This window comes from Protopterus annectens, chromosome 7.part0 (assembly GCF_019279795.1).
Source record: "Protopterus annectens isolate FY-2018-M chromosome 7.part0, PAN1.0, whole genome shotgun sequence".
Taxonomy (NCBI): Eukaryota; Metazoa; Chordata; order Ceratodontiformes; family Protopteridae; genus Protopterus; species Protopterus annectens.
The window spans coordinates 1,065,397,128-1,065,421,464 of NC_056739.1; the positions used below are offsets into that span (position 1 = coordinate 1,065,397,128).

The 24,337-nt window shown below is 40.3% G+C and overlaps 1 protein-coding gene across 3 annotated transcripts in view; it reads left to right on the plus strand.

The window, feature by feature from the left end:
• Positions 1–24,337, plus strand: part of FBN1 (fibrillin 1) — a 4,097,759-nt gene that overhangs the window by 3,079,090 nt on the left and 994,332 nt on the right. The window lies entirely within an intron of this gene.

Consider the following 24,337-nt stretch of genomic DNA (forward strand, 5'->3'; position numbering starts at 1 on the left):
CTTTTGGAGGCTATTATCAAAATAACTCTTCTGCCACTTCAGCAAAAACTATTCTTTTTCTGTAGGTTTCCCTTTATCACGATGGCTGCACAATGGTCTGCAGGTAATAGTAGTTTATTGTTAGGAAATCCATAAAGCTTCAATAACAGCGACATACTTGAACAGCGTGACTTGTAAATTATGAATTATAAATATGTCATGTCACTACATTGGCATCCTTCTAAATGAAACATACAACATCAGTGCCAATCCAACAATATCCTGACTAGCTAAGATTACAGGAATGCAAGGATACAGATTCTGTGAATGTATTGTTAGCAAAGCAAAAAAAAAATGCTAGAACATGACGTAACATGTAAATGTTTGACTGCAGTACATACAGAAAAGAAAAAAAGTATTTTCTGTAGAAGGCTACACGTTCATTAATATGAGTATCTAATTTATTGTAACATAAAATACATTTAAGATTGTGTTTATTCTTAAAAATAAATTTGGGTCGTGGTCCTACAACCTGACTGATTTTTTTCTTCTGTCATAAGAACTGGCCAGCTCCTTTTAATAATATCACAGAATATACACTCATTTCTGCAAGGGATGTTGCCAGCAAGCAGCCCTGCTCCCAAGTTTGAAGCATGAGAACTGCTCATCCAGTCTACACCCATGTGCTTTTTTTCCACCTGCAATCCTCCCCTCACCTCAGAAGAGGTGAGCAGGCCATGCCCCTTCAGTTCTATTCCTACTTGCATGACTGCACCTGTGCTGCCGCATTAATCATACTCTGATCGCCTGGATTGCAGTCAAGGTTCCAATCATCTGTGCCATAGAGCCAGATTAATAGGTGCTTTCCTAAAGTGTTATCATCCTAATGGAGAAAAAAATGAAAAAGTTAACAAAAAGAGACATGACAAAAAATGTTCCCTCAAGCTGTGAGTTTTCAGTGGTATAATTATCATGAGCAGTTGAAACTAAAAATCATGTACAGAAGCAGTGCAAGCAGGTATGGCTCATTAGTTTTAAAAACAACAAAAGGTGAACCGCTAATGGAGAACCAAAGCAAGCCAAAGAACAAAAAAAAAAAAAATCTCCAGAGCTATAAGTTGTTTTTCTTGCTTTAAGATTCTTTTCCTGCATTTGAATAATTAATTGACTTTGAATATGGATTGGGGCTGAGTCACAAATGTTTTAGTTTGAACAGTATTAACTGAGTTATGCTTGAATTGTCAGTTACTTACACACTAAAGATGGGCTTTTGCCTGAAAGCTTTGTGTTCTTTTATTGTGTTTTATGGAATAAATTGTTGAAATCTGACGCATTTCCAGCTCTGAGTTTTTGCTTCATCATCAGTTTTAAACTCAATTTACCTTTGTTAATTTAGTAGGTTTGGCAGGTGTCAGGCTGTGATGAGTGTGTGTCTTTTATTTTTGGAACAACAGAAATGTATCTATTGGCTCAATTCTTTTGTGAGACTACAGAAACCCTTTGTCAGTCCAGTTAAGGTCAGAAATGAAAAAGGTTAAGTTCTTTGTAGTAGTTGAATCTTGCTACTCTGCGTGACAAACCAAAATGCTGCCAGCCAAGCTAGCTGGAATTTTGTAACTAATTAGATGTCACTTGAAAATATTAATATGATTTATATGGAAATGTGACACTGTCAGCCCAGCTAGCTGGAATTTTGTAAATAATCATATATTTGTGAATATTAATATGGTTTATATGCTTGTCTTACAAATGTACGAGAACTATACGATGTGAGAGTGTTCGATCTCGCCGTTTGTTCTTACACCTGGGTTCGGAGCCGATCCTCGGCTCCGTGACGGCCGCTTGCAAGCTCTGCATCGAGAAGAAGCTCGAGACAACCTAATACCCACAATTCCCCTCTGCCTTTACCTCAGATCTAGTTTGCCGCTGCAGCGTTCGCATCACTGGGTCGAGCTCGAGCACCTAAAGATAAGATTTAAGATTTTATTCTTGTTGTTTCAGAGTAGTTTTATTCTAAAAAGTTTGTTAGTGACATAGTGTGTGTGTGTGGTAAGATTGAGGAATTCTCGGTTCCGTTTAAGTTTATTTAAACTTATTAGAGTTTCCCTCGGGGCCTACCACCCCTTATTGGATTGACTACCGGATTGACATTTTTTCTTTTTACTGGATTCGACAATTTCACCGGACTTGACTTTATTACTGGACTTGACTTCTCACTTTCTAACCATATTAAGTGTAAGATGTCTGAAAAGGCTAAATCTGGTTTCAAGCGTTGCCAATGTGGGCAAAAAATGTCAGTTACTGACAATCATAGTTCCTGCGTCTACTGTCTTGGCCCTCTCCATCTGCAAGAAGACTGCTCAATTTGTCATTCTTTCAGTGGGAGGGTCATGACACATAGGCGCAGGAAACTCATGGATAGGGGTTTGTTAAAACCTTCTTTTCAAGAGGCTCTGGATGCTTCAGACCAGGCATCCAAATCCTCGAAGGAATCGAAGACGTCGGAGCCCAGGTCATCGGCTCCCGGCTCTTCAGCTAAAGTTAGATCACCGGTTCCACAGACTTCGGGGCCGAGTGTTCAACTGTTGTCAGTTTCCAAGCCTCGAGTCTTGGAACCGGTGACAGAGCTCCCTCCCCCGACACTGTTGAGGTCGGCTCCGTCTTCGATTCCTTCGACCCGTTCTTCTAGGCCCCTCTCTGATACTGATGTAGACCGCGTGGTGCAGAAGTTAATGGAGAATACGGCCTTATCCAAACTCATCTCGGTCTCCTCTCAATTGGTGTCGAGACTTGAAGGCCTTCCACTGTCTCCATCTGTTCCTCCTCCGAGACCTGTCCAGTCTTCGGAGCCGGAAGAAGCTGAGCTGCTGATTGTGGAGCCCTCGGTGCCAGAACCGTCCTTTTCTCGGTCGGCTCCGTTCACCTCGACTCCGTCGGATCCAGTACCGGAGTCTCGGAGCCGAAGATCCATCCTGGGTTCCGGGACCGAGAGTCGGACCGATATTTCGGTTCCGACGCTCCCTCTCGGGGCCTCGGCTCAGATCGACTCGGTTCCGTCCTCGGGGTCGATGCCTTCGGTGCCTGTTTCAGGGATTCTTCCCATTTCTTCGGAACCGGGAGATGCCTCGACTCGGGACCCGGGGGCCTTCGATCTCATGAGGAAGGTGTTGTCTACCCAGACAACCACATCAGCAGACACAGCTTCTCCTCCCCATAAAGGTCCGTTATCCTCCTCTGCACCCACGGCTACAGCTAAGCGTCGAGCACCTGTGTCTCAGCCACCCCTGGAGGTGCCCCTCTTCCTCGGAGGCTTCTTCGGATGCTCCCCCCGAAGAAGTCCCTAGGAAAAGATTGTGTAAGAGGAGACACTTAGATTCTCCACAAGAATCTTTGACATCCGATACTGACTTGGATGAGTCAGAAGGGTCCCCAAAGTCACCTTCAGAAGATGTCTCCTTTTCTGACATCTTGGAGATCCTAAAGCAGAGAGGTGACTGGCAGTCCCTCCCCCCTTCTGAGGATGAGTCAGTCTTGCTGAAGGCATTTGGTGCTCGCCCTTCCTCCTCCTGGGTCACTCCGCCCTTCGATGAGTTAATGGAGCTGATTGCTCGAAGGGCGTGGGAGGCTCCTGACACGGTGGAGCCAGTCCCTAGGAAACCTAATAAATATATTACTGCACCCCAGGACAAGGCTTATCTAACAAAAGGAGTTCCAGTGGACGCTATGGTGGTGGCAGCGGCCACGAAAAAGGAGATGTCGGAATCTTCCTCATCTGTCCATCCCCCTAACAAAGATTCTAGGACTATGGACAGGTACGGGAAGCACATTTTTAGTTCAGCGGCTTTTTCTATGCGATCCCTGAACTATTTGACCCACTTCACATGACTACAGAGGGATCTAATCAAAGAGTTGGGAGATACCCTCCAGGGTACTACAGATGCTGCTGTCTCGGAGAAGGTTACAGCACAACTCAATACCCTTACATCCATTGTAAACTCGTCCATGAGGCTGATCTCATACGCAGCCGAAGGTTCGAGTAGGGCAGCAGCTTCAGCGATTGCTCTTCGTAGACAATCCTGGATGCGCTTATGTTCATTTGCGGAAGCCTTCAAGTCTTCCTTTACTAACGCCCCATTTGACGGTGCCACTCTCTTTGGCCCCAAAGTAAAGGAGACCCTTACCCGGTGTGAGCAGGAGGGAAAGACTCTGTCTGAGTCCGTTTTTCCACCCCATCCAGACCGTACCCCAAAGGGCAACGCGGTGGAAAAATGTGGTTTCGAAAACCCCAAGGTTCTTTCCCAGGCACACAGGGTGATGCCCCCTCTAGAGGCAGAGGAGGAGGCAGAGGTGGAAGACGCCGCCCTGGCGGCAGAAGGGGTCCGCAAAATCAAGGTGACAGGGATACCCCCCCTGGAAAACCTTTCCAGCACTCCTGAGAGGAGGCCCGACTGTCCTGCTCTGGAGGCAGTCGGGGTCGCTTAGCTTTATACCCTCAGGCCTGGCAAAACATTACTACAGACAACTGGGTAAAAAGCGTTGTTACCAGAGGTTACAGAATACCATTTCTATCCAACCCCATTCCAAAGAGAAGACTCCCAGATGTGCCGCCCCATCTGCGAGAACCAGCAGCTATAGAAATTTCAAAGCTGCTAGAAAAAAGAGTCATCCAACCAGTCCCGGCGGACCAAAGAGGATTCGGAACTTACTCAAGGTTCTTTTAGTTCCAAAGAAGATAGGGGACTGGAGGCCCATTCTGGACCTAAGCAACCTCAATACCTTCGTCAAGAAAGAAAAGTTCCGAATGGTCACGCTTCAATCGATCCTTCCATTCTTACAGAAGGACGACTGGATGTGCTCAATAGATCTGAAGGACGCATACTACCACATCAAAATGGCCAGGGTGTCCAGAGATCATTTGCGCTTCCGGCTGGGAGCCAGTCACTTTCAGTTTCGAGCCCTGCCCTTTGGTCTGACCTCAGCCCCCAGGGTTTTCACCAAATGCATGGCAGTGGTAGCGTCTCACCTGAGACGCCTAGGATTCCAGGTGTTTCCGTATCTGGACGACTGGCTCCTTTCTGCCACCACCCAGCATCAACTGATACAGGCCAGGGATTACACTCTACAATTTTGTGTTCACCTCGGAATTTCCATGAATTTCGAAAAATCTTTACTACAGCCATCACAGCGTATCTTATTCATAGGAGCGGAATTGGATACGCATCAGTTAATTCTAAGGCTTCCTCCAGAAAGGATAGCTTCACTACAAAGCCACATATCTCTTCTTCTGTCATCCAGAAAATCCCCAGCAAAACTGGTACTAAAGGTTTTGGGCCTCATGGCAGCTTCTCTCATTGCGATACCATTGGGAAGACTGCACATGAGAGTTCTACAATGGCTACTGTTTGCACAATGGTCATTCCAACAGCTACCTCTGACACACGAAATTCTGATCACAAACACATGCAAATCACACCTAGCCTGGTGGCTTCAGACTTGCAACCTTTCCAGAGGAAGACCATTTGTGCTACCCACGCCGACAGCTACGGTGACCACGGACGCTTCCCTGATAGGGTGGGGGGGCATCTTTCAGGGACAGACAGTCCAAGGCGAATGGACCAATTTAGAGTACAATCTGCACATCAATGTTCTGGAGTTGAGGGCAGTGTTTCTAGCGTTGCAGCACTTTGCTCCCCTTCTTCCTCTAGGGACTATTGCAGTTCAGATGGACAACATGTCTGTAGTCTGGTACATAAACAAGCAGGGGGGAACCAAGTCCTATCAGCTATGCAGAGAGGCCATGAGAATCTGGCAATGGGCGGAGTCCACAGGTCGCTTTCTGATAGCAACGCACATCCCGGGGTCATCCAATGTCATAGCCGACAGGCTGAACAGAGCAATCCTGTTGCCGCACGAGTGGTCCCTAAAACAGTCAGTTGCGAAGAAGATTTTTCGCAAGTGGGGCCAGCCTTCCTGCGATCTGTTTGCGTCTCCAATGAACGCCAAATGCAGGAGCTACTTTGCCCTATTACCCCCTCCAGGGGAAGTCCCCAGGGACGCGCTAGTTCACGATTGGCCCCCGGGTCTCCTGTACGCTTTTCCTCCTTTTCCCCTGATTGCGAAGTTTCTGCAGAAAGCCAACAACCTGCAGAGGACGATCATCCTCATTTCCCCATTCTGGCCTCGTCAAATTTGGTTCCCCTTTCTTCTGGCACATCGCATTTGGGGACCCTGGATCCTGGACCCAGAGCCAGATCTACTGACTCACTCGTCAGGGGCTCCCCACCCCTCGCTCCTGTCTCTCCATCTAGCAGCTTGGCTGCTCCGCTTCCCTACTTAGCCAGGTCTGATCTTCTTTCACCTGCAGTTCAGAATATACTAGTGGCTTCTCATAAAGCTTCCACTACAAAGACCTACACTAGTAAATGGAAGTGCTTTGTATTCTGGGCAAATTCACAGCAATTGGACCCTGTCATAGCTCCTTTAAACAAAATCTTGGAGTTTTTAACAGAATTGTTCCACCAAGGAGCTTCTCCTGCCACTTTAAAAGTGCAATTGGCTGCCATCTCCAACTTTCATGTGGAAGAATGTGGGGCTCCTGTTATGGTCCACAGACTTTGTAAGGCCTTTTTAAAAGGGTCTTTCCATATTAGACCGCCAGTTAGATCTCCTACATCCCCTTGGAATCGAAACCTTTTATTATCTAAATTGATGTTACCCCCATTTGAACCAGCCTCCTCTTGTCCATTGAAGTATTTGTCGTGGAAGACCCTCTTCTTGGTAGCCATTACATCCGCTAGGCGAGTATCTGAGCTTCAGGCTCTTTCCATTAAACACCCTTATTTGATCTTTCACTCTGACAGAGTATCTCTTCGCACTAATCCATCCTTTCTCCCCAAAGTTTGCTCTATTAATAACATTAATCAATCCATTGAATTACCCACCTTTTTTAAAAATCACTCCAATAAATTGGAGTATATGTTACACAAGTTGGATGTCCACAGACAACTTAGATTTTACGTGGATAGAACAAAAGATCACAGGAAATCTGATCAACTTTTTGTAGCCTTTGCTGATAGCAGGAAAGGTGTAGCGGTTACTAAACAAACTCTTTCCAAATGGTTAACTGATTGTATTACCTATGTTTATGATTCTTCAAATCAAGCTTTATCTGTCAAACCCAAAGGACATTCTACAAGATCAGTGTCTACATCCCTGGCTCATGCAGCTCGCCTACCATTAGACACTATTTGTGCAGCTGCTACTTGGTCTAAACCACATACATTCATCTCTCATTACAAAGTTGACAGGGTTTCTAGGGACAGGGCAACCTTTGGTTCCACTGTGCTCAAGAACGTCCTCCCGTGAGTTCCTCAGGAACATGGAGCTAGGACGCTACCCAGGTGTAAGAACAAACGGCGAGATCAAACACTCTCACATATAGAAGTTATGTCCTTACCATAACGTTCCATGTGGAGTGTTCATCTCGCCTTTGTTCTTACATTCCCACCCTCCCACCCTCAGGAAGAACGTTCAGTTTGGTGCCTGGTCTGGGTTATTCTGCTTCTGCATTTGCAATTGTTGTATATATGATGTACATGTATATATATATATATATATATATATATATATATATATATATATATATATATAGATATATATAGATATAAGTGTTCTTGCTTCTATGTAAATTTTGGCATGAGTGTGTTCTCTCTCTGACTGCTGGTTTGCTTGCAAACTAGATCTGAGGTAAAGGCATAGGGGGATTGTGGGTATTAGGTTGTCTCGAGCTTCTTCTCGATGCAGAGCTTGCAAGCGGCCGACACGGAGCCGAGGATCGGCTCCGAACCCAGGTGTAAGAACAAAGGCGAGATGAACACTCCACATGGAACGTTATGGTAAGGACATAACTTCTATTTATGTGTATATTAAACAACTGGTGCAGAAGTATGTGTTGAAATATATGTTATGTACTGAGCTTCAAGAATGTAACCACAGTGTACCCTACTGGAAAAGAACAGAATGTATATACCTGTGCAAATGTATGTTTTGATAGTATAGTTGGAACATATAGAGTTAACTTGCAAACCTTCAAGGAAATAAGTTGAAAAGTAAAGAGTTTTATGCCTATTTCAGTGCAGCAAGCAGACACAATGTCTACAGCTAGAGGTTTTCCTATTGTCTTGAAACGTAAATAATTACTATGTTTTAAATGTAAATTATTGTTATTGCTCTTTGATTTCCTAGCAGCTGCACATCTGAGAGATAAGTATTTTTGACACAGAGGTGCTAATTTCTAAATATCTGTTTACCCTGGGAACTGAAGGCAGGTGACAAAGAGTGATGTCATCCTAGCTAATCCAGCAGTAATGTGTATTATTAATTTAAGAACTATCTCTCAGAAAAAGTCTGTGCATTTTGTGCCTTGTCTTGGATCTGAGAATATCCATTCAGCACTTCTCATCTGTATTTGCCTTGCTCTGTAAGTAAGATGTAGGTATAGTATTTCTTTTAGAGATAGTTAGGAATATAGTAAAGATTAGCTTAGATGTTTTTTGTATCTATTTGAGACCATCCTGCAATTTTTTTAAATATTTCCTGTGATTCTGAACTTTGTAGTCACTGTATTGAGTTATTGAGTATTGTATTGTTCTTTTATTATTTATTATTAAATATATTTAAACCTTTCAACTCTGGCTGGTTTGTTCAGAGATATTTAATCTCTTAGAGTACTTGCATACGTATTTGGTGACACTGTATAGGCCACTCCAATAGCCTTAACAGTCTTGGACACCACTTACCATTTGGATAATAGTAACATCACACAGTAGGATTGGTCACCCTTTGGTAAGGGCCTTATAGTATCTGATAAGTAAAGGTGGTTGGTGGCAGTGATAACTACCTTATAATCTGGGCAGAGGGGGGCATAGCTAGTAAACCTGTGCCAGCCTTCCCCAGGAGTATCTGTCTGGTTGTATATAAATCAAATCTCAAAAATGTGTGTGTGTGTGTGTGTGTGTGTGTGTGTGTGTGTGTGTGTGTGTGTGTGTGTGTGTGTGTGTGTGTCAGCTACTTGGGCAGGGACACGAAGCACTGGTTGGGCAGAGAGGGTGCTGGAGGTTTTGATTTGACCACTCGGCTGGGATTTTAACCCTATAGCTGTGCCAGTAGGGAGTCTTATTGGGGGATCTGGAGAAAGAGGGGAGAAACCAGCCCCAGATTGACTGTGATCTCTGTGTGCTCCTAAGGGAAATTGTACTGTACTGTGTGTGTGTACTTGTCATCCTCCCAATGTGCACATGCCTCACTGGTGCTAGTATTGAGGATTGAGGCTCCTTGATTACTGGGCCAGTGCAGGGGCGTCACACTCTGCACTGTGTGATTTATTTATTTTTTACATAATATGGTTTCATACTTAAAATGTTGGTGTTTTTAAGTTCTTATTGTGACTGCATTTGACTTGGATACGTAAAAGAAGTAGAAATTGTACAACTGGGCAAATATTTGGCTTCTTAAAAAAAGATTTAGCAGTACCTTGTATCCAAGTATTGCAGTCAGCCTAACACTGAAGAATCTTCTGCATGCTCATCCTATAATTTTCTTGTTCTGTCTCTATCATCAATGAACACCACCTCCTCTTAACTTGTACTTGTATTTTGCACTCAGATGTGCACAACTTAGCTCATCCACTGTTGGTTCTGGAAACAACTCTAGGGACATGTTAAGGCATATCTTTTGTTTGTTTGTTTGTTTATTTATTGATTGATTTGATTGATCGATTGTCGCAGTAGCATTTTTCTATAGGCTAGTTTGCTTTCCATCTCTTTTCTAGTGGTCACATTTTCAGATTGAAGTATGGAAGGGGAGGTAGGTAATCTGATCTACAGCCTATAAACAGGTGTGTTTCAGACAGCCACTTAACTTGCAAAGGATTATTTTTCCATACTAGCAATATTAGATGTACATGCACATAACAGTGGCATTAATGTGCTAAGCAAAGCTAGATGCACATGAAGTGTTTTTTTACAGGCTCAATTATCTTGCCAACTTTTCATTGAACTGTGGATAATTTGAATTAGGAATTAAATGCTGGCATTCCCACTGTTCTGAAACTCTCTTGAGTTTCATAGTTGAGTATTATGGAATATTATCTATAACAAGTATGACAAACCTTCTGTCTCTTGAAAGTATAACTTTAAGTGCTTTAATAACACTGCAGTTGCAATTTCCATTAATTTCATGACCACTGGAAACGTTGATTAATTGTCAGAGGATATTAGATGCTCTTTGTCACCAAACAGGCACTCTTTGTCACCAAACAGGCAGATTTGTTTCAACCTTACTGTGAGGTCTTCCTGGTATCATGTAAGAAATTATCTTTTTATTTGGATTAGACTTGTGATATACAGTAAACTCTCAGTTAACCAGAAATCAAGCAACCAGCAAAAAAATACTGAAGAAATACTGTACAATTTTCATGTATTGCACTTTCTGCCCCCCCCCCCCCCCCGCGCGCGCAGAAACATACCCTACATTTTTACAGTTTTAGAGTTTTAAAAAGGAAGATAGGAATAAATTCCCTCTCTCCCCAACCTGACAACAAGTCAAACCAAACAAATATTATAGAGTATAGTATTAGTCAGGCCTATTTTAATAGTAACTCTCAAGCAACCAGAAACTGCAGTTATCCGACATCTACCAATCCCCATGGGTGCCGGTTAACTGAAAGTTTACTGTACACTGCAGAAAGAACAGTCTTGAACTGTTTTGCTAGCCTGCTTTGGCATGTCTGGCAGTTGTAACACATCATACGACCCTTCTTTTCACTTTATAATTCCTAAATGTGTCTCTTTATTCTTGACAACATTTTTTTTCTCAGCAAGTTAGGCATTGCTATTTTACTTACTTCAAACCTCAAATGTTGTATATGGTGTATCTCTTATTTAAATGAAAAGAAACATTGTAGATGTTCATCATTCACACTGCCTCAGTGGCATATGGGTTCTTTGCCTGCATCAATACACATTGGCAGTTTTCCCAAGCCCAGAATTCCCTTCGCTTATTCCCTGTGATAGTGGATCGGCTAAATCCTGACCACCAAAGAAGTATAACTCCTGACACAGGAAGTTAGTTGTTCAGTCACTCTTTTTGTGCTATCTGTAGGAATCACACAGTTTAATCTTATCAACAGCCAGCATTGCTGGATTTCAGCTTCCAGACTCAGACAAGAACCCTTTGGAAACTTCCCTTCCTCTTTATTATTGTGTACTTTTGATTTCTTTACATTTTATTTAAAAAAAGGGGGAAATATATATATATATATATATATATATATATAGAGAGAGAGAGAGAGAGAGATTGATATAGATATATGTATACACATATGTGTGTGTGTTGGTGTATGTGTGTATGGATGTGCATTCCTGTTATTCACTTTCTGCAGCTGATGCTTCTTTTAGTATCCCTTTTGTTGCACATTACTAGATGGATTTTGCATTTTATTTGAATATAATCGCTATTTACTGCTACTGTTAATTCCACTAGGAATTCTAACTTATTTATCTTTTGTTTATGTGCTTTATACTGCTTTTAGGCAGTTATGCAGCTTTTTTGAAGTGTTTTATGATTTGTACAGGGAGAGTGAAGTCCTGTGGTGTCATTTGAACACTAGGGACTGCCTCGTGCATCTAAAGCTGCTATTTAATTATGCATGTTGTTTTGGTTGTTTATCTGCTTCATTTTGAAGGTCTGAGAGGAAAATATTGCATTTTTGCACTTTTCTCTTCAAATATATGATATCTATTACTGAATTAACACTGCAATATCCATTTTTATTATTAAATCGCAATTGTACCTCAGATCACTTTATTGCATTTTCTGTGGAGTTGTTTTAATTTCTGACAAGGGGATCTCTAAGGAAATATTTATGCTGTTATAAAATGTTTCTATATGATTTAAGAGCATGTGTTTCATTTGTTGGCACTGTTTAGACAAGTGAGTTTTACTCGGTACTGTGACTGTCTGTGCTGCTCTTTACTACACTCTGCAGGTTGTAGAACAAGGCTTAGCACATTTTAAACTGTTTCTGATATATTTTGTGGACTTTGACACCATTTCCTATGCGGGGACATAGATTATGTTTTCTATCATTGCTGCCCTTACCCTGCCTTTAATAGTGTCAGTGTATTATTCTGGCTGGTGTTTTTTTCCCTGACTTGGTGGATCCTGATACAACTGACCCGTCATCAAATCTGGTTGCAGAAAAACATCCCTCGATCTACGGTTTGTGAATCTGTGGTTGCCTTAAGCCTCCTTGCAAAATCTTACCTTTTTCCCCATCACCGTCTGGTGTGATCCTCCAGCCTTCTTTTATACCGGGGTCAGACACATCCTCCAGGGCTGTTCCAGCTGTTTCATGTACAGGACAACCAAACCCTTTAGATGCAGGAGAGGTCCGGAGTAAGAGACCCTTTCCCAGATATAGTACACTGTTCCCAGATATTTTGTCCTCTAGTGCACAGTAAAAACAAGCAGAAACAGAAATGTCACCATATTGCAGACAACCAGGTTATCACAATGTATAGGGCTGATGTGGTTTTCTTAGCTCAGAATGTTATACAATCAGCTAATCCTGGAGAGTATGTTCATATTTTGAATGACTATAGGGCTACCTTCACTCTAGATCAATCTGTTGCTGCAGATTTTGATGGGGACTCAGACAATAGTGAACAGTCTAAGTCCATCCAGTCTAATTCTTCAGAAGGAGAACAGCTTCAAAAACCCAAGCAGGTGTTCGCCTTTCCACAGGTGTTAGATAGGTTTAGAGATGTATTTCACTGGTAGCAATCTGGAGCCATGCCACAGATTGGCAGAGTTTATGATCTTATTGAGGATAAGATTTCAAATGTTTTGGCTGTTATTCCTATGTTATCATCCTTAGAAGATATTTATAAAACTGCAGGTATAACCCCTTTGGCTTGTGAACCACTTCCTAAAAAGGGCATGACGGAGTTTATTTTGCAGTGCGCTTACAGTTTAAATTACTTTTTTCCATCTTTACTTGCTGAACAGAAGTGTTACATGAAAGAGATTGTTTCTAGTGTGAATCAGGTTTCAAAACAGTCTTTGAGAAATGTCTTTGAAGAGATGGATGCAGTTTCTTGAAATGCAGCTGCATCTGTTATATTGAGAAGGTATACTTGGTTACATAACAAGATTTTTCTGAGGATTTAAAAAAATAAATTTTGAATGCTCCTTTATATTCTGAATTTGTGTTTGTTCATGCTGCTACCCGTATTCTCAACCAATGGGATGATGTAGGTAAATCGATGCATATGATATCTAGAATGTTTCATATTCCCAGGTTCTCCCCAAACATGGTGTCCAACTTCAAAGGGCAGAACAAACAAAATTCCCAGCCTAACAAGAGTCCGGATCCCAAGAGGAAATGGCAGGAGGATAATGCTTCCAAACCAAATGAAAGGCATTCCTTTCTTTAAAAGGATCAATCCCCTGCTAAAGAATGACTATGACAAGACTCAGGCATCCCATCCTTTCTTCCTGTCCCTACTCCTATTTTCCCTTCCTGTCCCTACTCCCATTTTCCCTTTCCCCAGGCTTTCACTCAGCCTAGCAGCCTGGCCTCAAATAATCTCAGAATGGCTGCTGAGAATAATTTAGAGAGGATACTCTTAGCAGTCGACAGGAAATCCTCCTCCCTTCAGGGGAATCCCCTTGCACCCACCAGTTCAGACACATTTGTTCTGTCTGGCACTCCTTCACATGTTGCGAGCTGGGGTTATAGAACTACTTACTGCACCATTAAAATGAAAATATTTTACTCTAGATTGTTTCTGGTACCCAAAAAAGAGCTGTCAAGAGGATCAGTGTCAGATTTGTCTTACCTAAGTACCCTTTTGAAAATGCCCAGATTCAAAATGTTCATCATGTAGCCAATCCTACCTCTTCTTACAGACCCCTGTTTCATGGAGACTTTAAATGTGAAAGATGCTTATCATCACATTCCATTTGTTCCCAACTTCAGGCAATATCTGAGATTTGCTGTATTTGGCTCAAATTATCAGTTTTCTGCGTTACCCTTTGGGCTATCTACTGCATCTAGAGTATTCACAAAGTGCCTGACTCCAGGTTGCTTATTGCAGGACCAGGGTATCCATATTTTCCCTTATTTAGATGACTTGCTGATTTATGCAGAGTCTGTTTCTAGATATTTAGAGTCATTATACAAGGTCTTAACCATTCTAGCTACCCTGGGCTTCAAGTTTTATGAACAAAATTCCTGTATCACACCCTCTCAAAGAATTGTCTTCCTGGGATGTAGATTTGCCTTTCTACCACAAGCAAAAGTCCTGACTTGTGAAGACATTTTTTATGGGTTTCTCTTTCAAGAAGCTGCCTTCACATGAGAATTTGTCAAAATCCTACGCCTCATGGCGTCAGTGGTCCCCATGATACCAATGGCCAGACTCCATCTGAGAAAGGCTCAATGGTACCTTCTCTCTCCAGACCTCATTTCAGCCAGTCCATATGGACTTGTCAAATTTTGCATGGGTAGCAATGTCCAGGGCAGTTCAGGTCTAATGCAAATGGGATTTTTCGAATGCTACAAAAAGCAGATACATTTCAAAGAAATACTAGCAGTGATTCAGACATTAAAAGTTCTTCACAACTTATGGTCTCTAGGTCCCCTTTTAATGTTCACAGACAACACCACCATAATTTGGTATCTGAACAGACAAGGGGGTGTAAGGTCATACTCTCTTTGCTGGTTGCAAATGATGGTGTAGGAGATAGCCTTACAGTATTCTCAAATGCTTAAGGCCTCATACATCATGTTAAAGCAAAATATAGTGGCAGACAGAATAAGCAGATTCCAGTGGAGCCTCACAAGTGGAAACTCAGGACAAAGGTCTTCTAGAATTTGGTCCAGATGTGGGGGAACACCTGAAATAGATAATTTCTCCTTCTTTCAAAACAGACAGTTTGAAAAGTTCTGTTTGAGATATCCTGCAGCCATGCTTGGAGATAGACCCATTCTCATTCCCTTAGATGAGAATGCTCCTTTTTGCATTTCCACCCTTTATACTTATACCCAAGGTACTTTTGAAGATTCAGAAAGGCTTACCAAAGATCATTATGATGACTGTCTTTTGGTCCAGGCAAAGCTGGCTGTCCCTTTTAATGGACTTGGCAAAAGGCAATTACCATAATCTTTGACATTCTCTGGATCTACTCACACAGTGTTGGGGTGACTGGTGCACTCCTTCTTAGAGCATTTGCAAATGACAGCCTGAATGATTCTGTCTTGATATCCTTTAGTTACTTGTTCCATCAGGATGAGCAGCAGGTATTGACAGAGACAAGAAAATCTTTAACTAGAAAATCTTATATTTACAAATGGAATATGTTTTCTGGGTGGAGCCTAAACTATGGGTATGGTGTTTAACCGTCTGTTTTTCAAGTATTTGTGTGAACTACTCAATGCTTATCTTATGCATCTATCAAGATGCACCTAATGGCCATTCCAGTTCATGTGCCCATAGATTCCCCACTTTCATCTTTTTTGTGGTTAGTTTATGAAAGGAAGGTTACAGTTGAGACCCCCTCAAAAACAAATTCCTCCTTCTTGGGATCTCAGATTTGTTCTTGGTAAACTGACCTAGCCTTTCAGGTTGATTTAAAGTTCACCACTTGAAAAACTCTTTTGTTTATTGCTTTGACATCTGCAAAGGGAATATCTGAGCTGGAAGCAGTAATGGTGGGCTAACCTTTTCTGATTTCCATAAGGACAGAGTTGTTTTACACACTAATCCATCTTTCATGCCAAAAGTTGTTTTTGAATTTACCCTGTATCAAGCTATCAATCTCCCAGTTTTCTTCTGGAACCTAAAAACAAGGAAGTGAAGATTCTATATACCTTGGATGTGCACAGGCAGCTCAAGTACTACTTTGATAGAACTCAGTTCTTTAGGAAAGCTGAACAGCTGTTTATTTCTTATTTGGGGGCAACGATGGGTCAACCTGTCTCTAAGCAAACATTTGTTGTTCTCTGCTATTGTTTTTTATTACTTCTGCCATATTATATGTATTCCAGGCAATGTTAAGGCTCACTCTACTAAGGCCTTATCTTTTTTGTAGCATATTTGAAAAGAGTAGACTCTAGAAGCATTCTGGTGGCAGCAATCTACTCCTTTGTTCATACTTTTACAAAGCTACAAAGCACTGCAAACTGAATTATTTCTCAAGTTCCAGAGCAGGCTTTGCAGGGACCATTCTTCGAGGGTTCCTATATCTTTATCCGTCCTCCTCCCAAGTAGGGTAAGATTTGGGAAGCTACCCATATGTCACTGTAAATGATGAACATAGTACAGTTGTGTAAGTCCAACTTACCTGTAGCAGATATTCAAATTTCACACTGACTCAGTAGCAACATTCACCCACCAACCCTCTTATTTATGTATAGTTGGATGGTGTCCAAACTTATTGTGCTGTTGGTTTACTTTGATTATTTGGTTGGTGTTTGGGGGCTGCAGATTGGTTGGTTTTAAGCAGTTCTTGCATCTGGTACTTCTTAGTTATTCTTGTTAGCACTAAAAGTCTGAACAACTAACTTCTTTTGACAGGGGTTAAGCTTCCCCTGGTGAGAGGGGCTTAGCTGATCTCCTATCACAGGGAGTCAGAGGAGGAAATTCTGAGCTCAGAAAAGCTGCCGGTATGTAGGCATAGAACCCATATGCCACTGAAGTAGTTTGAATTTGAACATCTACAATTACAGTTAAGTAGGAGTTATGTGACTTACTGTACTTTCTTCCTTCATGTTGTTAGGCTTGGGTCTGGCTAACCTTCTATTCTCACATCTTTAAGCACTCTCATCTGTAGGTCGCTCAGAATACAGTACTGAAATAGGTTTGACTTCATTTCTGTCACAAACAGTTATGGAGTTATCTAATTCATTTCTAGTCATTCTTCAAGCAAATCCTATTGTTGCATTGTACATAAGACTGATTTAATGTTAGCCTATGCACATTTCTTTTACTGGTTTATTCTTCACAACTAAGTATACTTCTGTAGTCTCAACAACATTCTTTACAGTCTTAGCTGTGGCATTTGCAAGTACTTCTGAAATATCTACCAGCATAGATTTCCCATCTGACAAGAGAGAAGTAAAGTTCAATAGACTGCATTTTATATAAAATGGAGAAAGGTAAGTAAAAAAAAATCTGGGTGCACAGGTCCCAGGATAAAAAAAAAAAGTGTGGTACCAGGACTAGAAACTAGGGCATTGCAGAATCCTCAGAACATGGAAGTATTATTACACAGTGTAGGTCACGCCCAGGGGGAGGGGACTCCCCGTGGTAGAAGAAAGAAAGAAATACTCCACAAAAAACACAAAACCTGACAAGCCAAGCAAGTTGCACACGTGCAGTAACGTGGACTGCTGAAGGTAAGGAGGACATTATGTATTGTTACTAAAGTTTTCCCGGTTAGGGGGTCGCCACAGCGGAACGCTATTGTGCAAAAAAAATTAAAAATTCCAGGGGATGTAGCAATTGTAAGAGAAAAATTAAAGGAAGGAAAAATACTTGTACTAGAAAACTGTTAAAACCTAGAGATAATAATTTCGGATCTGTAGTGCAGCAGATCAGGGAAAGACATTACTGAAATGAAGAACATTGAGTCGACAAGAAGAAGAAGTGACAGGAAGGAAGGAAGAATGGATAAAAAACAACAACAACAACAAAAAACAGAGGTTATTGAATGGTATAAGAAAGAAACATGGACATAGAAAGAAAAAGAAATCTCTTATTGTGTGCCATTCATGTAGAGAAGCAAACAAACTAATCGATTCAGAAATGCAGCTCCAAAGACATTTAGAGGTAATTATAGACAAAGACACCTGGGTATGGCATTTCTTCGCAATAAAAAATACGATTATAGTTGGTAAAAAAGAAGTTTAGCAAGGTAGAATTTAAACAAAATAGAAATTGAAGTAACAGACTATCTGCAAAGTTGAAGGGCTTTGTGTGGACACTCCAGCACAGGGAATTACATAACATGATGGACCAGTAATTCCCCACATGGAGGAGCAGCAGATGGAGCAGAAGGAAGATGAAGTACAGGGTTTTGTTCTGGAGTCTTCTATGGTTGATTCACATTAAAATCCAGTTAGAATTGCACAGCAAGGGAAAGAGCAGGAAACAGTGTCAACTCTGACACAGGTAATATTGTAATGTGATGGACCATTAGGGTCTCAAATGGAGGAGCAACAGATGGAGCAGGATGCATCTGAAGAAAATCTGACACAGGGTAATATTCTGGAATCTTATTCAGAAGACTTGTATAAATGTTGAGTTAGAAATGCACAGCAAGGGGCAGAGCAGTAAAAAGAGAACAAAGAAGATGCTCTTAGTCTAGAAGAAAATGATCTAAGAGAAGACCTGCTTGATTTTATAGAAATATATATCAGGATAGATGAAAGAAATAGATTATAGAAAGTAAATAAGGACACATAGTGTTAGAAGACAGGTGAAACAGAACACAGTAATCAAGTGAAATTGATGTGTTATACCAGAAAAAAAGGCATATTATATCAAGTGGGATTAATGCTTCATAGTCTCCCATTTATTCAGTAATTTCACAATATTTTTTCATCATCATCTCAACCTACCAACAGTGGTTGGTGTGACAGAGCAAGATGATGAGGACAGGAAGAAATGGAAACATTTGATCTGCTGAGGCAACCCCTGATGGGAGCAGCCGAAAGAAGAAGATCTCAACCTACCAACATCAATCTCTAGTTCAAGTTCAAGATACTCCTGATTTTTCTATTCAGCTTATGGACTTTTTTCTCTCACTTAGTTTTCCTTGGGAATAATGGTAAATGTTTTGTGTGCAACTTGAGTTTCTCTCTTTGGGCTTTGTTATTGTCAGAAGAATATGAAGCAATCCCCCATTCAGCTTATTGGCCCATGCTTTTTGGTTAAACTTTGATACTTCCTCCTTAGCTTGTTCTTTATAATAAACTGTCTTTGATCCTCCAGGAAAAAAATATTCTAAAGACAGCTGGATATATCCGCTCATATCTTACACCTTCCTCTTGACATTATTTCATTGCGGAAATTAACTTGCTTTCTTCTGCTTGGTGTATTCTGAATAATAATGTTCCACAATCTATCTCTCCTCAGTTTTAATACTTTTCCTCAATACCTCAAACCCTTTTTACTGGTATGATTGCTTCTTTACTAATAAAGATTTTAGCTGTTTCCTCATTACTACATTTGGAGCATACAAACTATGTGCTTTTTCAGTTAAAAAATCCTGTTGTGAAATACCAGCCAGATGTTTAAAATTAATGCGGTATGTTCTTTTCAGTTTCTCTGGTACACCAGAAAATCTCAGGTTTACTGTGCTCTGTCTTCTAAGTCATCTATTTTTGAAACAGCTTTTCTTGAGAAGGCTCAAGCTGACCTAGCCTTTTTGGCATTTCACACTCCTTTTTTTATTTTATTTATTATTTTTTTTTTTGCAGTTTTATTAGTTCATCTGAATATCTAGTTAAAGCGTCTTTGATTTATTCAGCCTTTTTGTTATTTGATTGTATATTCCTTCAGTGTTTCATTATTTTAAACACCTCTGAGTGCATTTACCCCAGACAGAAAGCACAGAAGTTAAGGCACAGGATTATTAATTAGCAGACCTGGGTTTGAAACCTGGCTGGGGAAGAACTAGGCAGCACCAGCAGTATCTGCACAGAAGAGAGGCCGGGCAATTTATTTCCATAATATGCCATGAAACCTTATGGGGGGGGGGTCTTCCCATAAGGTCAACATGAGTCAATTTCAACTCAGAGCCAATCACTTAAGTGCATCAAGGCTTGTTAGCTTGGAAGGAAATGTTTGACTCACTAGCTGTTTTTGCATCTAATGGGCAGAATCTCTCTCAGGGGACACATTTTCTGTACTCATACAGTGGTGTTTAAATATATGTATACGTTTATGAAATTCAAAATGTGATACAATTGCCAACTAACTATAGTAAATTAGATAGGTGAAGGTCTAACTATGAAACTGATCTAGTGTCAAAAGTTAAAAGTAATATTTTTATCTTTACCAGGAAACTGTCAGTAATGTAGAATTCTGTCTGTAAGTAAAAGTTTTCATGTACTTTCTGTGAGGTTCTAGCAGTTGCTGTCTTTTTTCCTTTTCAAGAATCCTCATGCATGCAGTAACTCCTTGAAATATGTAGTCGCTGCCCTCCTGTGGAGGTAATACACTATAATGTAACCCTTCATATTTAAAGAACACTCCTCCTTCTCTTAAGTATTTTTTTTTACCTTAAAACAGTCTGTAGATATTTCACATCTACATCTTGACATACATGTTTTTCCATACATGTTTTTCCAGTTTTTGGTGTGATTTTGTAACATTAGCCTTCATATGTGCCCTTTTTATTATGCAGATAGTAACATGGACCAGATAGCAAATAAAGTTCTTATAGGGGAGTGTTTTCCCTAAGTATGCTTGTGGTTAATTGTTTTCTCCCCTCCTCTTATATCTTAGTGATGCCATAATGTAAAATGCTTGCATTGTCTTACAGATAATAGATTCAGTGATAGATAATATTGGTTCTGTAATAGCTGCCAAGATATTACAGAGAGACAAGTTATTCACACTGTCATACATATGTTAAATCAGTAGTGTTGGAGACAAAGTAAGTAATCAACTTTTCATAGAACAATCCAAATTTTATAGTGAGATCCATAAGTCTGGGAATTTCTTTAGTAGTCTGGCAAATTTGTGCTACATTTTCCATGATCCAACAGAATTCAGAATCAGAATTAGAATGACATTTATTGGCCAAATATGCCCACATAGAAGGAGTTTGACTCTGGTTGCAGTGACTCACTCTCCAAGTATGAATTATATAAATGACACACATACAACTATTAAGAACAAAACAAAATACATGTACATATACATACAGGCAAAGTACAACTCAGTGCAAGAAAGACTGAAATAAACTTTGAAAGAAGCAAGTATTAACAATATGTAAACAATACTGCAGGATCCTCGGAGGCTTGGGAAAAAGAATACCCTAACTTAATAAGCTGAGTTAACCGTTTATGAACTTGATGGCCTGTGGAAAAAACATTGTTCTTATATCTGCTTGTTTTGGTCTGCATTAATCTATAACACCTGCATGATGGTAATAGTTCATAAAGATGGTGGCCTGGATGTGAAGGGTCAGTGATAATCTTCCCTGCCCTTTTCATGACTCTGGAATAGTACAGGTCCTGTAAGGAGGGCAAAATAGCACCAATGATATTTTCGGGAGACCTCACTATTCGATGTATTTTGTCATGATTAGACAAGAGATCCAGCTGTCAGAGAAAGTACATTCATTGTTGTGCCTTTTTTATGATGGATCCTATACTGGTCATCACTTCAAGACCTGAGAGACTATAGATCCTAAAAACTTGAAGGATTCCACAAGTGGCACAGCAATATTAAATATAAAGAGGGGGGATAATATTGTAGTATAACTCCTAAAGTCCACTGTCATCTCGGCAGTTTAAGAGTGCTCAGTTCCAGATTATTCTGACTACATCAAAGGACCAGCTGCTCAACCTCCCATCTGTATGCAGACTCATCACTATTCCTAATGAGCCCTATGATAGTTGTATTGTCTGTGTATTTAATAGCTTTGACAGAGGGGTCCTTAGAGATGCAGTCATTAGTAAAGAGGGAGAATAGCAGTGGGGAAAGCACACATCCTTTGGGGGCACCTGTATTGCTCGTGCAATAGCTATATGTAAATTTCCCAAGTTTCATCTGCTTCTTCATATTGGTTAGAAAATTGGTGATCCATTGACAGGTGGAAACAGGTGTGGAAAGCTGGGAGAGTTTCAAGTGAAGAAGTTGTGGAATTATTGTGTTAAATGCAGAGCCTGAAGTCCGCAAACAGAATCCTTGCATATGTCCCTGGGTTGTCAGGATGTTGCAAGATATAGTGCAGGCCCATATTAACTGCATCATCAACTGACTGGTTCTCTCGATAAGCAAACTGAATCCTGTCCAATGAGAGAGCTGTAATATCCTTCAATTGAGGCAACACCAGCCTGTCAAAAGTCTTCATGACCACGGATGTCAAAGCAACAGAAATCCAACTCTTGGAGGATATTGCAGGTCTGTCTATCCAGTGTTTTACAAACAAGCTTAATCCTGACTTGCCCAACTTACATTGGGGATGTTCAGTAAACAGATGGTTCACTTCTGTTAGTAGTAGTCTCTTTGTTATTTAAGCAATTGGTAAACTTGACCGAATAGTTTTTATTTTAGTATAGCTTCATTACATCTACTGTTTCATCAGGAAAAAAAATCATAAACTAGGGAAACTGGCATGGCAAAAGATTATAAGTTTTGAGGAGTGAAGTAATTCTTATGAATGATCATACTGCTGTTGGTAAAACTTAGGGAATGGAAACTATTTGAAAGCATTTTTTGCAGAGTACTTTCCATTCTAGCTCTTCCACAGTTATGTTATTGTCTATGAGCATTATCTTAAATGTAGAACAACAAGGGAAAATTAATTATTTTGCTATACATTATAGAAATGCTGTTTCTTTGAAGTATTTTCCAGTTAGGATGAAATCTGTTTAACAATGAAATATTTGTACAGTACTATCAGAATTAGTTTCACTGCAGCAATTTAAGTTAAGTTGAGTTTGTTACTTATTTGCATTCAGTTGCCACTGTTTTACTAGAGTTTGAATTGGGGCAAAGCCATTTTTAATTAGATGGTAGAGCATTTTGTCTGTAGGGAAAGTAGACTCAGAAAGAGATAAGGGTTTATTGTTTATAGTGATGTTTGGGTTACCTAACAAAGGTCTGACACAATTTTAATTGGAAGAGCTGTTTATTTTTATAGAATAAGCATTGACTGTCAGATACTAGATGCTGCATTATTTTTGAAAGATTATTACCTAAGGAAAGCTTTTATGCAAAAATGGAAATACCATAGGGTTAATATGAAGGATTTTAATGCACAAATGGACTTCTAGAGTTCATGGAGAGAGTTTAGTCTCAGATCAGTAATACAAAAAGAGGTGTGGCACTATGTAATATAAATGAATGTTTATTGACACACCTTACTAAATACTATAAATGCATGTTTGGGATCTTTAAACCCTCTTTACCTTTGTAAGATAATGGGAGATATCACAATCTCAAAGCTCAGTTCTAGACAGTTCTAGCCTGCAATGAAGTCTCCTAGGCTTTCTGGCTGCAGCAAAACTCCCTTGCCCTTGCTCTGGTCAGTAGGCTTAGCAGTGTTTATACTCAGCCTACAGAAAATGGCCCTTGTTATACATTCCTCATTACCATGTATTCCTTCATTCACTATCTAAGCATAATACTGTAGATCTTACAGCAGCTGAGTTTAAGATTGCGGTAGTGTAGTGTTCCCAGTTTTAAGAGAGCTCCTTAATTTCATGAAATGATTTCATGCGTCATCCACAAGGCTTCTTTGATACTTTAAACATTAATTCTTCTGGTGCACACATGAAGGCTGCATTCATACCAGATAAATAAATCTTGATTTGCAGCAGTCCTGAGCGTACCTGTTCTCATCTGATCTAGAAAAAACTAAGCAGGGCTAGGCCTGTTTATTACTTGAAATGGACAGTGTTTTTGAATACCAGATACTGTAGACTTTACCTTTATAGAAACGGTGTCAGAACCTGCAGGAACTTCATGGACTTCTATGCCAGCCAGTAAAATTTCAGGTTAAAGTTTTGCAGATTGATGGACTGTTCTTTAACTTCAACTTTTGGAAATTATTTCATCAGCAAAGGGCCAGAAAATCACAGAGTTTCCAGTGCATATATTGACTTGGAGGAGGCAAGGCTAGTTCATATTGATAGATTAGTGCTGACTACCAGACATTTTTGACATGCTACAATTGGATGATTCCTAGAAAGCTTCTGTTTATGAAGAGTGACAATACGTAGCACTTCTCAGGCATTCTGCATAAAGGTGAGTATAGAAGGATTTAAAGATTAACTGAAATTTCTTAATATTGGTCATTCACAGATGTAACTTGTAGTTTAATCTCTTTCTTTCATTTTGTGTAAGAGGTTATACTTCATTTAACATGTATAATCACTGTAAGACTAGAGAAAAGTAGCTGTGTGTGGTTGCCCAGATACAAGAAAGTAAGTTTCATTTATTCAGTTTCACTTTCATTAGGGATTCATGTGGGGGAGAATAGTCTTATATCTTCTTTCTATTACTGTGATATGAAAGTTTTAAAAATGTTTGCTTAGCATGTATTGTATATCTAT